Source organism: Scyliorhinus torazame, chromosome 8 (assembly GCF_047496885.1).
Source record: "Scyliorhinus torazame isolate Kashiwa2021f chromosome 8, sScyTor2.1, whole genome shotgun sequence".
Taxonomy (NCBI): Eukaryota; Metazoa; Chordata; class Chondrichthyes; order Carcharhiniformes; family Scyliorhinidae; genus Scyliorhinus; species Scyliorhinus torazame.
Genome location: NC_092714.1, coordinates 190,836,679 through 190,848,925, shown reverse-complemented (window position 1 = coordinate 190,848,925; position 12,247 = coordinate 190,836,679).

Genomic DNA, 12,247 nt, shown 5'->3' with positions numbered 1-12,247 from the left:
CTACTTTGTTAAATGTTTTTAAGACAAAGGTAGATAGATTTTTGAACAGAAAAGGAATAAAAGGTTATGAGCGGGTGGGTAAGTGGAGCAGAATGCACAAAAAGATCAACCATGATCTTATTGAATGGCAGAGCAGTCTTGAGGGGGAAAATAACCTACTCCTGCTCCTACTTCTTATGTTACGTTCTTATGTTCACATCAACACCCAGCAACTTTCAAATTATCTTGACCAAAAATAACTGCTGTGGAAAAGGAAAAATACAGCACAAAATAATAATTTTATTCAGTTTCCAGAAAGGGTACCAGCAACAAGTTCACAAATCAAAAGATTTTTATACAATGTACGAATAAGTCAAAAACAGGTAAATAAATCGCTTTGATTATGTTAAAATAATTAAAGATACCAGAGCTAGGGTGCGAACCCCAGAGTAAAAGAGTGTTAGATGTGGAGAAAGTGGAACAAGGAAGAGTATAAGGATAACATTCCAATTGCACAATTTAACCTACCTTGCCCTTTGGGATACTTATGGGATTGCTCACAATGTTGGTTTTACACTTGCTGAATTTCATTCCTCATTGCAGTCAGTGGAGGGTAATATTGAGCCGGATATAAAATGTTCCATGTGATCTTGTGGGTTTCCTCCCCAGGAAGTTAGGTTCACAATATCCCATAAGATTAAAACAACTGTAACTGTTAATTGTCTTCATACATTTCTCCTCTGATATTTAACAGGGATACATCTGGATTACAATAAATGGATTAGAGATTGTATTACAAGAGGAGACAGAGAAAAACCATAGAACTTCTGAGCAGTTACATCCTAAAAGCTACATATGAATTTTGAAGCTGTAATCAATGAGGAAAAATTCCATAACGTCATTGGGAATGATGACAAGGAATAAAAGCAGGGCGAACATTCTGCTGTATTAAATGCAAAACAGTTTCATTATTGTTAATTCAAAGGAATTTTGGATATAAAAATAGTGATTCAACTGATAATATAAATCAAGTAACTATGAATTAAAGGGAGTGGACTGTATAGTTCTGATCACTGCCTCCGTGTTGGGTGCGATTTAACGGCCATGTCACACTCTCGCTCAATGTGATGCGGCTGTTAGATCACGGGAGAGCCAAAAATCCAGAACCGTGCCGGGTGCCAATCAGTTTGCGACCTAACCGGACGGCTCCCATTGGCAAATTCAGGATCCCGCAGTGGCTTGGCAAGAAACCAATAATCACCACTACGGCCAATCTCCAAACAATTAACAGGAACGACCCCCTATGTAACAGCCTCCCGTGATCTAACTCCTTCCCCAGTAAGTGGTCCTTTGGGCGCCGATTAATACACCTTTTAAAAATGGGAAGCTGGCGGAGTGGCTGCTGCGGGGAGCCGAAGAGACCAGTAGCCATCTTCGCTTCCAGGCAATGAGCCCAGGGTTACTGGGGTTGCTGCCCGGTGCTTGGGAGTGGGAGGGAGTGGTGGGGGGGAGGGGGGGCAGCCTCGTTGAGGTGGGCCGCTATCGTTTATGGGGGGGGGGGTCGCCCCTGAGTAGGAGGGAGTGTGTCTCAGCGCCCGCAGGTCCGCTGTGCAACCCTGTGAATTGTGTGCTCCCGTTGCAGGGGCAACCCCAGCTCCTGCCTGTCTGTCCCACCATCCATCGATAACTCCCACTGACCGTGGAGGCCTCTAGCCGCGTGGCTGAATGCTAGCTGGTTTAGCACAGTGGGCTAAACAGCTGGCTTGTAATGCGGAACAAGGCAGCAGCACGGATTCAATTCCTGTACCGGCCTCCCCTGTGGCGCCGGAATGTGGCGACTAGGGAATTTTCATAGTAACTTCATTGAAGCCTACTTGTGACAATAAGCGATTATTACTGCTAACAGGGAATTGGCAATCGTAGTTAAATGAGCTCTTCACAGCTCCCAAGTGGATTTCCGTGGGTAGGCGTGCATTGTAGAATGTGGGAGTTATTGCCAGGTATCTCAATCAGAATGTGATGCCTGGACACTGTGCCTGAACACTGAAGGACACAACATCACAGACACAGCTACCATCATTCAAACACCAGGGGCTGGGCCCCACCACTGGGGACACTTACACGACCAAAAGGTGATTGTGTGCACTGGTGAGGGGACCATCGCCCGGTCCAGGGAACATTACATGCAGGTGCTGGGGCACAGGATGTGTGGTCCGGTGACCAGGGGCCCCTACTGCGGCCAGGGGTGTGTGGGCTGGGTTTGTTGGTTGGCAGTGATGTGTGGGGGGAGGGATGGAGCAATGGGGAAATGGAGTGTCCCGGGGAGGAAGACACTGCTGGTTGTCAGTCTCTCACCCTCTCTAATTCCTTACAGATATTGCACGGGGTGGATGATATCTTGGACCCTGCGGAAGCTGCCCTCGCAGTGCTGCTGGCAGGCCAGGCGGCCAGATGCTGGAGAAGGTTACACTGGAGCGTCGACAGAGAGCCAAAGCGATGGCCACGTGCATGGCCTCACCCACACCCTGAGGGCCTGGCAGCCCAGCAGGCCAGGGAGGGACCCAGAGGGGGAAGCCGGTGATGGCCCCAGGTGTACAGTCACCACTGGTCTTTCAAACAGATGATGGACAGCCTGTGCCGCAAGAGGCTCCACTCCAACAAGGGGATGGGGCGGTACCTGTGACATGTCCTCATGGAGTAGGAAGATACCTGCTCCCAGTGGCCATCAAGGTCACTGCAGCTCTGAACATTTATGCCTCAGGATCATTCCAGGGCTTGAGCGGGGACTTGTGCAGCATCTCACAATCTACAGCCCCAAGTACATCCATGAGGTCACGGATGCCCTGTTTGCCCAAGCAGCGATCATATAATCTTTGACATGAACCAGACCCAACAAGATACCTGTGTGGCATGACTCTCCGCCATCGCTGGGATGAGCCAGGTCCAGGGGGTAAAAGATGGCATGCATGTCACCTTGTGCGCAACAGTCCATCAGGGATTGCCCACATCAACAGGAAGGGATTCCACTCCATGAATGTCCAGTTTGTGTCCGACCACCACCACATGAAGATCATGCATGTGTGTGCACGCTCCCCAGGAAGTGTGAACAACAGCTACATCCTCGGGCAGTCAGACGTTGCTGGCCTCTTCGAGGTCCACCCCAGGATGGCCGGCTGGCTCTTGGAGGATAAGGGGTACCCGCTGAGGACCTGTCTGATGGCGCCATGGAGGCCGGTAACCAATGTGAGACCTGATACACGAGGCCCATGCGGCCACCTGGGTTGTCATTGAGCGGCTCATAGGACTCCTCAAAATGAGGTTCCGATGCCTCGACTGCTCTGGTGGTACACTGCAGTACACCTCCCAGAGGTTAGCCCGCATTGTGGTGGTCTGCTGCGCCCTTCACAACCTAGCAGAACGCGTATTTGTGGAGGAAGAGAGGAACATTTTGTCACCTCTGAGGATGAGGACAAGAAGGCACAGGAGCAGGAGGGGTAGGAGGCCAAGACTGGGGAGGAACCGTAGGACCAGCCGGATGATGGAGGACTCATGGCAGCAGCGGGTGTCCGCCAAGCCCGTAGAGCCAGGGAGGCACTCGCCCTCACCCACTTAACAAAGGAAGTGGTCTCATCTGTCATCACCCCCCCCCCCCCCCCCTCTCCCCTCACACTACCACACTTAGAAGATTTTCCAGAGGGAGGGTGAAGGGTGAGGGTTCGGAAGGGGAGGCCTAGAGGTGGTGTGGGAAGACCTGAAAAGGACTGGGGTGCTTTGTGACCCCATGGCAGCGTGTCCTCGCTAGGGGGGTTGTGGGATGACACCCATGTGTACGGGGGTGACATTGCCCATTGGTGGGGTTCCCTCAAGCTCACTTGAACATTGCTTTCAACATGATGGCCCAATCTCTGAGCAGCCAGTGAGTTCAACTCCCCAATGAAGGAAAAAAGAATGTTGAATAACCTGGAGAAAAACTACGCAGGGCCCAAAAAAGTGACTAAGTATGGTTAGATAGACTATGGGAACTCACTGACAGTGCTGGGGAGAAACTCGCAGCCAAACCCTCCTAAAATGATAGAAAAGGTTCCGTTAAATTACGACCAAATTTTAGGTCAGAAAGGTACCCAAGGAGAAAAGACATGTTGAGCTTTGTTTGAACACTGTGCGAGGCCAATGACAGAGATCCATGTACTAATGGGAGGGGGAGGTAAAATGGTGATCCACGCCTACTTCAGAACCACAATTGAACCATTCACTTTGCTTTTTTTCTTGTTACTCTTGTTCTGTTTTTCTTGTCAATCATTCACTTTCTCATTCAGCACACTTTTAAGCAAAGCCACTTCAAAATTTGACAAAGGGTCATCTGGACTCGAAACGTTAGCTCTTTTCTCGGCCTACAGATGCTGCCAGACCTGCTGAGATTTTCCAGCATTTTCTCTTTGGTTTCAAAAACATATCATTCGATCTAAAATATTTGGGGATTTCCTGAAATTGTGAAAGGTGTTGTGTAAATGCAAATCTTTACAAAAGCATGACAAACCCTTGACAGCTGATAGTTTCTAACAGAATTCCTGACATAATGCTGTCCAAAATGGGTGCCTGTATCAGAAATTCGACTGCTAAAACTTTTCCCAATATGTGTTTCCACCCCAACCCCAACAATACCTGGCGTTTATTTGTATCACAGTGTTGTGCTTAAATTTGTGCAGCTATTGTTGAGTTGGTATCTAAAGTTTAAGCGGTTTGCAGTTCCTTCTACTATTATGTTTCAGGGCATTTGGAATCTCTCCGTGTCTATTAGCCTGTCCAAGGCAGCAACCAGTTAAAACGCACTTAAATCCAGTCTCCACAATCACAGTCTCCACAATCACAGTCCCCAAAATCACAGTCCCCACAATCACAGTCCCCTCCTTCGCAACACCCAAGATTACAGCATACAAAAGAAAAACATTCCCCTGATCTATCATTATCTTCTGCATTAAACTCTTCTCCTCCATCAGGTATGTCTTCAGGAGAGAAAGTTCTACACATTCTCGAACACCAGCAACAGCCGTTGCGTGAACCAGATTTCCGACACTTGTTTTTCTTGTTGCTCCTCTGCCTCTTCTCCTTCTCATCTTCGCCTGCAGTCCTCAACTCAGTGTTATCTTGCTTTGGCCTTTCTGTTTGCTGGCTGGTGCTGCCTCCCATATCTACGTAACCTTGCTGAATGAGGTTAAAAAACAGTGGTAAGTATTAGTATAATTACTGATTATATTAAACTATTATTTTGTGAGATTGGTAGACCAATGTGGAGGAGGTGGGATTAAGAATAAGAAACAACTTGATAGTTGAGAGAAGGAACAGTTTTGCTTTTCTGTTTGGCAAGATGGCTGGGGTGTAGGGGCCCATTGGATTATTAGCTGTTTTAAAGAGGCGACGTGAGGGACAATGGCCTGAAAGGAGTTGACCATTAACTTTCCTTCTCTCCAAGGGAAAGGGATGGGGGTGGGGGCAGAGGGTCATGGCCTCAACCTTGAACCACAATGTAGTGGGTGAAGTGCTGGGTACTCTGAGACACAGACGAACCAACACGGTTGCGATTGGTACAACGCAGTTTTATTTCTTTTAACTAATATTATAACAAGCTTGGTACTCAGCACATGGTAACTGTCTGAGTGTCTGCCTTGGAGGTCCTTGCCCTGAGCTGTCTCCTGATGGACTGCCCAGGAAGTGTTGTGTTCCTTGTTTTGTACTGTGTATGCTTTTGTCTGTGATTGGCAGTCATGTTGTGTGTGCTAATTGGTCCGTTGATCTGTCCATCACTATGTATGTGTGTATGTGCTGTGATGTTCACTTGAATATCATGACATCCCCCCTTTTTTTTACAATATTATGTGCCTACGTGGTTATAAATAGAGATGTGTACTGAGTGCAGCTAAATGTGTGTGTGTGTAATATTTACAGCATGTACATGGGGCTTAACTATATACAAGGGGCGATGTCGGGTGTGACATAATAACGAGGTTGTACCATAACAAAGGACGTGGAAATGTGGAACGAGAAAATGAATTCCTGTAACGATAAGAACATCAATATGTTAAAACAGTGGTTGCATAAGTTCAATGTGTAAACAGTCTCATAAGTCCAGTCTAGTAGGTGGGCGACGAATTCGGGTTGACCGCCTCAAGGGTGGGTCTGGAACCACCGACTGAGGTGCGGGCCTGGCCACGGGCGGCGACGGAAGGGGCATGGTAGCAGGCAGCTCCACGAAGTCGCTATCAGGAACCACAGGAGGACACGGTGTCAGTGTAAGGTCTCGTTGCGAGTGTGGAAGAAGGCGAAGAGCCTGGCGATTGCGCCTACTCACGGATCCATCAGGCATGCGAACCAGGAATGAGTGGGGGAGCCACGCGTTGGAGAACTTCGGTAGGTGCTGACCAGCCACCTTCTGGTAGGTGGATGCGGATGTCGTCCCCAGGGATCAGGGTGGGAAGATCAGTTGCCCGTGTGCCATATGACCTCTTCTGGCGACCGCGCTGCAGTTGCATCCTGTGCAGTACCGGAGCATGGTCTATTGTGGGTGCCAGGATGGAAGGCACAGTGGACCTGAGGGCACGACCCATCAGCAGCTGGGCTGGTGAGAGACCAGTGGCTAGTGGGGTCGAGCGAAAGGCCAGCAGGGCGAGGCAGAAGTCCAACCCGGCAGCGGCAGCCTTGCAGAGGAGACGCTTGACAATGTGAACGCCCTTTTCTGCCTTTCCATTTGACTGGGGGTGCAGAGGGCTGGACGTCACGTGTGTGAAGCCATACGAGGCAGCAAACAATGACCATTCCTGGCTGGCGAAACAGGGCCCATTGTCCGACATGATAGTCATCGGAATGCCGTGGTGAGCAAAGGTGTCTTTGCAAGCCCTGATGACAGCAGACGACGTCAGATCGTGCAGTCGTATGACTTCTGGGTAGTTGGAGATGTAGTCGATGATGATGACATAGTCCCTGTCGAGCATGTGAAATTGGTCCACACCCAACTTTGCCCAGGGGGACGTCACCAGCTCATGGGGCAGAAGCGTTTCAGGAGGTTGCGCCGGCTGAAACCTTTGGCAGATGGGACAGTTGAGCACCATGTTGGCAATATCGTCACTGATGCCCGGCCAGTATACCCCTCTCGGGCCCTCCGTCTGCACTTCTCGACCCCCAAGTGGCCTTTGTGTAGTTGGTCGAGAACCAGCTTGTGCATGCTGTGCGGAATCACAATCCGTTCCGGTTTCAGAAGGACTCCATCAATGACGGCCAGGTCATCTCGGACATTGTAGAGCTGCGGGCACGGCCCTTTGAGCCACCCTCCCGTCATGTGGCGCATCACACGTTGTAGAAGGGGGTCGACCGCAGTCTCTCGGCGAATACGGGCCAGACTGGAGTCGTCAGCTGGCAGATTTGCCGATGTGAAGGCCACCTGTGCCTCGACCTGACATAGAACCCCTCCATATTTGGCGGCGTGCTCACTGCTCTGGATAGGGCATCCGCAACGATGAGATCCTTCCCTGGGGTGTAGACCAGCTGGAAGCCGTACCTCCTGAGTTTAAGTAGGATGTGCTGGAGGCGAGGGGTCATCTCATTCAGGTCCTTGTTTATGATGCTGACCAGGGGGCGGTGGTCAGTTTCGACAGTGAACCAGGGAAGACCATATACATAATCATGGAACTTGTCTAAACCTGTTAGCAAGCCCATGCACTCTTTTTCGATCTGCGCGTAGCGCTGCTCTGTGGGGGTCATGGCTCGCGACGCATAAGCAACTGGGGCCCATGACGACGTGTCATCCCGCTGCAGGAGCACTGCTCCAATGCCGGATTGGCTGGCATCAGTCGAGATTTTGGTGGCACGAGACGTGTCAAAGAATGCCAATACCGGTGCAGTGTTGAGTTTGAGTTTGAGCTCCTCCCATTCCAGCTGGTGTGTGTGTTGCCCCTGGAACTCTGTGGACTTCTTGACGAGGTGGCGCAGAGCCGTCATGTGGGAGGCAAGGTTGGGAATGATCTTCCCCAGGAAGTTGACCATGCCAAGGAAGCGTAGCACTGCTTTCTTGTCGGCCGGCTGCGGCATGGCTGTGATGGCGCTCACCTTGTCTGCATCCGGTCGGACCCCTGACCCCCGGGAGATATGGTCCCCCAGGAACTTCAGCTCGGTTTGGCCAAAGGAACAATTTGCTCGGTTGAGGCGCAGGCCGTTTTCCCGTATGCGGGCAAAAACACGTTGGAGACGATATATGTGCTCCATATCTGGTGTGGTGGACCAATGATGACATCGTCCACGTATACGCACACCCCTTCGATGCCTTCCATCATCTGCTCCATGATCCTATGAAATACCTTGGATGCCGAGATGATGCCAAATGGCATCCCGTTGTAGCAGAACCTGCCGAAAGGGGTGTTGAAAGTGCACAGCTTTCGGCTGGACGGATCCAATTGGATCTGCAAAAAGGCCTTAGAGGCATCCAATTTTGTAAATATTTTCGCCTGGGCCATTTCACTCATGATCTCCTCCCGTTTGGGTATGGGATAATGTTCCCTCATGATATTGTTATTGAGGTCTTTTGGGTCAATACATATGCGGAGCTCGTCGGAGGGCTTCTTGACACACACCATGGAGCTGGCCCACAGCGTAGGCTCCGTGATCCTGGATAGGGCCCCTTGGTCCAGGGGATCCTGAAGCTGCTGTTTGAGGCGGTCTTTGAGTGGCGCAGGGACTCTGCGAGGTGCGTGAATGATCGGGATGGCGTCTGGTTTGAGGCGAATACGGTAAGGTAGGTGTATGGCAGTGTTCCCATGCCCTCGAATGCCTCCTGGTTGTGGGCGAGGAGCGATTGGAGCTGTGCGTTGAACTCTGCATCCGGGAAGTCAGATGTGCCATCTGGAGAGAGAGAGTGGACTCGTTGCATGAGGTGGAGAGCCTTGCATGCCTGTGCACCCAGCAGGGAGTCCTTCGATGAGCCGACTATCTCGAACGAGAGTGTGGCCGTGTGTGTGATAGTGACCACAATTCAATTACGTTTACTTTAGTGATGGAAAGGGATAGGTATATACTGCAGGGCAAGAGTTATATCTGGGGGAAAGGCAATTATGATGCGATAAGGCAAGACTTAGGATGCATCGGATGGAGAGGAAAACTGCAGGGGATGGACACAATGGAAATGTGGAGCTTGTTCAAGGAACAGCTACTGCGTGTCCTTGATAAGTATGTACCTGTCAGGCAGGGAGGAAGTGGTCGAGCAAGGGAACCGTGGTTTACTAAGGCAGTCGAAACACTTGTCAAGAGGAAGAAGGAGGCTTATGTAAAGATGAAACATGAAGGTTCAGTTAGTGCGCTCGAGAGTTACAAGTTAGCTAGGAAGGACCTAAAGGGAGAGCTAAGAAGAGCCAGGAGGGGACATGAGAAGTCTTTGGCAGGTAGGATCAAGGATAACCCTAAAGCTTTCTATAGATATATCAGGAATAAAAGAATGACTAGGGTAAGTGTAGGGCCAGTCAAGGACAGGAGTGGGAAGTTGTGCTTGGAGTCTGAGGAGTTTGGAGAGGTGCTAAATTAATATTTTTCATCAGTATTCACACAGGAAAAAGACAATGTTGAGGAGAATACTGAGATTCAGGCTACTAGACTAGAAGGGCTTGAGGTTCATAAGGAGGAGAAGTTAACAATTCTGGAAAGTGTGAAAATAGATAAGTCCCCTGGGCCGGATGGGATTTATCCTAGGATTCTCCGGGAAGCTAGGGAGGAGATTGCTGAGCCTTTGGCTTTGATCTTTAAGTCATCTTTGTCTACAGGAATAGTGCCAGAAGACTGGAGGATAGCAAATGTTGTCCCCTTGTTCAAGAAGGGGAGTAGAGACAACCCCGGTAACTATAGACCAGTGAGCCTTACTTCTGTTGTGGGCAAAATCTTGGAAAGGTTTATAAGAGATAGGGTGTATAATCATCTGGAGAGGAATAATTTGATTAGACATAGTCAACACGGTTTTGTGAAGGGTAGGTCATGCCTCACAAAGCTTATTGAGTTCTTTGAGAAGGTGACCAAACAGGTGGATGAGGGTAAAGCAGTTGATGTGGTGTATATGGATTTCAGTAAAGCGTTTGATAAGGTTCCCCATGGTAGGCTACTGCAGAAAATACGGAAGCATGGGATTCGGGGAGATCTAGCAGTTTGGATCAGAAATTGACTAGCTAGAAGAAGACAAAGGGTGGCGGTTGATGGGAAGTGTTCAGACTGGAGTCCAGTTACTAGTGGTGTACCACAAGGATCTGTTTTGGGGCCACTGCTGTTTGTCATTTTTATAGATGACCTGGAGGAGGGCGTAGAAGGATGGGTGAGTAAATTTGCAGATGACACTAAAGTCGGTGGAGTTGTGGACAGTGCGGAAGGATATTACAAGTTACAGAGGGACATAGATAAACTGCAGTGCTGGGCTGAGAGGTGGCAAATGGAGTTTAATGCAGAAAAGTTTGAGGTGATTCATTTTGGAAGGAATAACAGGAAGGCAGAGTACTGGGCTAATGGTAAGATTCTTGGCAGTGTTGATGAGCAGAGAGATCTCGGTGTCGATGTGCATAGATCCCTAAAAGTTGCCACTCAGGTTGAGAGGGTTGTTAAGAAGGCATGCGGTGTTTTAGCTTTTATTGGTAGAGGGATTGAGTTACGGAGCCATGAGGTCATGTTGCAGCTGTACAGAACTCTGGTGCGGCCGCATTTGGAGTATTGCGTGTAACTCTGGTCGCCGCATTAAAGGAAGGATGTGGAAGCATTGGAAAAGGTACAGAGGAGATTTACCAGAATGTTGCCTGGTATGGAGGGAAGATCTTATGAGGAAAGGCTGAGGGACTTGAGGCTGTTTTCGTTAGAGAGAAGAAGGTTAAGAGGTGACTTAATTGAGGCATACAAGATGATCAGAGGATTGGATAGGGTGGACTGTGAGAGCCTCTTTCCTCAGATGGTGATGTCTAGCACGAGGGGACATAGCTTCAAATTGAGGGGAGATAGATATAAGACAGATGTCAGAGGCAGGTTCTTTACTCAGAATAGTAAGGGCGTGGAATGCCCTGCCTGCAACAGTAGTGGACTCGCCAACACTAAGGGCATTCAAATGCTCATTGAATAGACATATGGATGATAAGGGAATAGTGCAGATGGGCTTTAGAGTGGTTTCACAGGTCGGTGCAACATCGAGGGCCGAAGGGCCTGTACTGTGCTGTTATGTTCTATGTGTCTTGTGCGTCACCTGGAGCTGGCAGGATCCCATAGCCGGGATAATGTTCCCGTTGTAGTCGACCATCCTGCACCGGGACGGCCGGATTGGTGGTCTGACCTTCATGGCATAGAAGGCTGACCATGCAATAGGTTGGCGGAGGCTCCAGTGTCCAGGCGGAAAGTGATCGGCGATCGGTTGACCATCAGGGTGGCACACCATTCATCACCCGGATTGATAGTGTTGACTTGGTTCCCATCAATGACCGCAACCCGGAAGGCGTCTCGGTCATCTGTGTCGTCGGTCGTAGTGTGGAGGCTGAATGGTCCGCACATTCCTGCGAGGTTGTCGGAGATGTGGGAGATCGACAGGTTGAGCTGCTCGACAGTAAGCAGCGTAGTGGGCCACCTTGCCACAGCGTAGGCATTGTCGGGTTTTTGTGGGACATTGCCCTTTTAAATGTGTAGCTCCACAGTTGCCACATGTCGTGACGTCATGGCGTTCATTGCGCCACTGCGCATGCGCAGTTCTGTCTTGCATCGAGCGCGCCTGCGCATCATGTCCCTCAGTGTTGCCGTAGGTTTTGGCGCGCACAAGCGCCGAAAAGCGTGCGAAACGGTTGCCCTCGCCCGGGCCACGGGCCGGGAGAAACTCGATCGCCTGGACCCGTTCGGCCTCGTGGGTCGCCTGGCTCGCCGATCTGGTCGCGTAGGACCCCCTACGCGCCGATTCGGCCGCCTGAAATTGGGCATAGTGACTAGTCGCGTTCTCGTGCAGGACACAAGCTTCAACTGCAGATGCTAAGGTTAGGCCTTTCATTTTTAAAAGCTGCTGGCGTAGGCTGTCCAAGGCAACCCCAAAAACGATCTGGTCCCGGATCATGGCCTCTGAGATGGTGTCGTAACCGCAGGACTGCGCGAGTATGCGGAGATGCATCAGGAATGACTGAAAGAGCTCATCCTTACCTTGCAGGAGCTGCTGGAAGACATACCTCTCAAAGCTCTCGTTGACCTCAACTTTGAAGTGCTGGTCGAGCTTGAGGAGGACCGTGTCGTA